Here is a 4359-nt window from a genome sequence, read left to right on the forward strand (position 1 = left end):
ACATGACAACCGGGGTGGATGGATAAGGATGGCAACTTACCCCCGATTGACAGGATGATTTCACGTTCGCACCCCATTCCGTCGTGGTGGGGCCGAACATAGCAACGGCTGCGGGGAAGACGACAGAGCGCTGATTCTTTGATCGCGGATCTTGGGAACCTAAGCCACTTCAACCAAAGGATTCAAGTAACATCTTCCACCCACGTAGAGAAGGCCCACACGCTGCCAAGTTATTGAGTGGATACAAACCCAGAAGGCGTTTCTCTCTCCAAGATCTGTCCAGCTTTGACGCAGACACGCTTGACGCAATTGCCGAGTTCCAACGAGTCTTGTTCGCAGCTTGCTACCAACTTGAGACGGAAAGCTTCAACATCAACCAGAAGGTTCTGGATGTCCTAACCGCTTGCGTCGTTAGGCACTATCCCGTCGTAAAGGGCTTGAATCCCGACAGTCCAGCGGTGCAACGACTCGAAACCTGTGTTACGCAGGCTGGACGTACGCTTCCGGACCTCTTAGCTTGGTCGACGCATCTTGCAGGAGCGCATCATTCCTGTAAAGACAACATAGAAGCATCCACCTCACCATCCATGCCAATGGAACCAAGCCAAGAACAGAAGATCATCGAGCACCAGGCCTCTGTCATTAAACACCTTATCGAAAATTCCAAGCGCCAAGACGCCCGCATGGATCTGCTTGAGGCAAAGCTTAACGGTGATCCTGTAGCTGAAACGCGAAAAAGAAGCATATAAGATGAAGACGCCACAGATGTGAGCAAACCCAAGCAAAAACAGCGTAGAGGATCAGCAACCTACCTTCATGCGACTTGGTTTACCTGGTACGCGCAAGAGCCACGCTGGTACGTCGAAGCACCGAAGCAGCAGCGCTCGAAGGCCAAGCTGCTAGTCGCGTACATGAAGCTGTTCCTCGACGACGGCTTCGTTCTCAGCCAAACCTCTGCGGACTACCGCGACCGAGTTCTGGAACTGGGGAAGCGCGCCGAGAATGCCGTACTCACGTACTTGAAAGGCAAACACAGCATCAACTCTCGCGGATCGAGCGCGGTCCTCAAGCACCTCCAGCGGTTCCACTGCGCCGGCGCGCTAAATGCCAAGATCCAGCGCCACCGTCAACTGCTCCTGACAGCTGCAATCCAAGACCCGTCTCCTGGCTACACGCAGGACGTTCTTGAGGAGGTTAGTAAGTAGAACAAACACTTATATGCGAATACATTCACCCTTCCTCACAGCATCAAGCTATGTCGACCTCAACACACGTATGCAATCACCTTTCTTGCTGATCTCTGCTGCTCACGAAACTTGATCTTCGCTACAAGGCCTCTGACCCAAGCATAAGCAATAACGATGGCCCGATTTGAACAGGCATCCTCAAGGCCGAAACCTTGCGCTCTCCCAGTTGAGCTACATCGTTGGAGGGGGGGGGGGTCAGAGGCGACCTGGAGGCTTGGAAGCCCGTGAAGCCCGTACGGGAGATCAGCGTAGTTGCGATGAAAAAAGTAAGACTGACCGCCAACGTGGGCTGTCGGCGACGGATTGACTGAAAGTGAGAGGCTGCAAACCATTCGATACGTGTAGTCTAGCGCAATTACAAGTGGCACGTTTTTACTGGCAGATAATTAACCAATAAGCAGTAGTAGCTCTGATAACTGGCTGTCGTCAATCTTAATTTACCGGACAGATGCAAAATTATCCGGACGATCGTGGCGATTCTGCCTCATTGTTAAATTTGCTAGCTCAGACTCTCCTTGCCAAAAATGCATAGAAAAAAAAATAGTGATATTCTCAGCCCAGAGGGCGTTTCAGGCCATCTATAAAACAGTCTGTTTGACCACTCTTTGGCCTTTTGCGTCATTTCACATCAGGCATGCCCTCCCCTAAACCTCGTACCTATCTGAGATAAACTGTGTACAATACATAGGTCCGATAAGGTCTTTCGTAGCAACTCCTCAAAAGGACAAGTTCTTCTTACATTCCAGTAACAACCACTCCTGTTCAGTTACATTTGAGCGACATTTTGGCAGCTTGGCTGGTCTATATTTAGTGAAATCTATTGAGGCTCCTACGTAATTTGCGTCCTATTGGGACCGAAATGCGCACTTAAGTACTGTACAAAGGCACAAACCCGCTCTGTGACGCTGCGGCGGCGCGGCGCTAAACACTTCGACGTATGCCCTGAACTGGGGCCGCGCAGCACGGCGCAGGAAGGTAGTGGGGCAGCAGTGTACACCAAGGCATGTGGGCGAGAGTGTGGATGTATAAGGCGGGGAGCCCTGAGGTCGTGGGCCACGAATCGTGGCTACGATCGTCTCTGGTTGAGCCTCAATGACTGAGTGCTAAGTACTCTCGAGCGTATCAGTTATTGAGGGCTAAGGTACATGTATTACTCTCGTATGGGGCGGGCGGTGCAGTGCTGAGCATTGGGCCGTGTGCGTGCACGAGTGGCCCGGGATCGCGTTCTAAAGCTTCATATTGGTTTTGTTTTATTTGGTGTCGCTATCAAACTCTTCCGATCTACAACGGCAACGTCTCGGTTTCATTGCTGGCCATACCAGACAGAAAGGTCGACCACACGAGGCTCACGCAGTGTGTGAGTGGGGTGCGGTAGTGGAGCGGTACGAGCCCAAAGATGAAAAGGTTAGCAGCTGGCCAGAGCATATAGTCCGCGAGAAGCGTGGGTGGTAGCTTCAACTTGGCGACCTCAAAGGCTTCACTCACTGGTTTGCCTTCCATACTCTTGGTGACGGTGAAGAAAGCAAGAGACGTCCCTGGCGCGATAACCAGCATGTCGGCCACCACCTTCTTGGCGATTACCATTTTTCCTGTGCCCAGGATCACTCGGTCGACGACATGGAACCAGAGGTTCCGAAAATGTTATTTTTATTGAGACTGGCAAAACAGCAATAAAAATAATTTTAAGTGCTTGGAGCACCACGGGTGCAAAAATTATTGGTGTTATTGCATGCAATATACAGTGGGCTGATACTCGTCTAGTTGGTGGGAGCCTCACCACGCACAACCTTCCGGACTGTGGCAGCGTTCCAGTAGGCTCAGTTCAGCGACCAACCATCAAAATGAGAGGACAAGAGCGCGGCAGATCGATCGTAGATTGCGGATTAGCTGGACCGCTGGTCCGTACCGTAAAACACGGATCCAATGCTACACACGGATCGAGTGCAACAAAGAGTAAAAATACAGATCACACGATGTGCAAAAACAAAAAGGCGAATCTTTAAAGGTTTCACCCCTCCTACTGAGTGTATCCATTTTATTCTTCTTGATCTACTTCTAGAATCGGTGCTTCTTCTTCTGCATAAGTTGGTACTCTGAAGCGGTCTTCTATATCTCGAGGCCTAGTAGGTAGTATACCGCTCTTGGCGAAGCCCTTTCGAATCGTCGCCGGCGAGATTGAAGCCCACCCTTCTGCTACAAAGCGCGAAATAAGTTGACGCTTCTCTTGTGGGGTCTTTGGGAACTCATGATCAATGTGGTAAGTCAAGTAGCTATTTCTGCATTTTAATAACAATTAGAAAATATTTATAATAAAGCAAAACGAAAACTTACCGCACATAATCCTTGAATGGCTTCATCACAGCAACGTCCATCGGCTGCGCCAGCCCTGTTATCCCCGGCGGAACAAACTCAACCTGCGTGCAGCAGTCTTCTTCGAGCACGGTACGAACAGAATTCATCTTGTGGACTTTCAAGCTGTCCAACAGGAGTAACCTACAGCCATCTACTGAGGGTTTCCAGATCTAGTACCATAACAATTCAGAAACTCATAATTACAATAAAATAAACCGATATTGAACGTACGCGTTGAATCCACTCTTGCATCACAGCTTCGTTGCAAAACGCTTTTTTTGGACAGTGTGTTCGCAGGATGAGTGTCCAAAAAACGGATTCCAAACGTCCTGTGACACTGGGCCGCCTGGAATGCCCGCAAAAACTACGAGGGGAGGCAATTTAACTCCCGTGGCTGATGCAGCTAGAAATACAGAACAGCGAAACCCATTCACCTCACTTCCTACAATACGCACAGTTAGTAAAAAAAATTAATTAGCTTAAATATTTTTAGTAATTGAAAAAATACCTTGTCTGACGTCCACAGTTGATGTTCCAACGAAGTCGATTGTTGTCTTGCCATTCATGTCAATGTAAATTGCAGTTTGATCCATGTTGAACACAGAGCCGTATTTGGACGGGCCCGTGGCATATGAAAGAGCTCCACACTCTTTAATTGCGTACTGAATTGAGTGGCTAAACTTTGAAGCAACAAGCTAAAACACAAACTATAAAATAGAAGTTAAAAAATAAACAGTATTACTAGCATAACCTCCATGTC

Source organism: Phytophthora infestans, genomic scaffold (assembly GCF_000142945.1).
Source record: "Phytophthora infestans T30-4 supercont1.269 genomic scaffold, whole genome shotgun sequence".
Classification (NCBI taxonomy): Eukaryota; Oomycota; class Peronosporomycetes; order Peronosporales; family Peronosporaceae; genus Phytophthora; species Phytophthora infestans.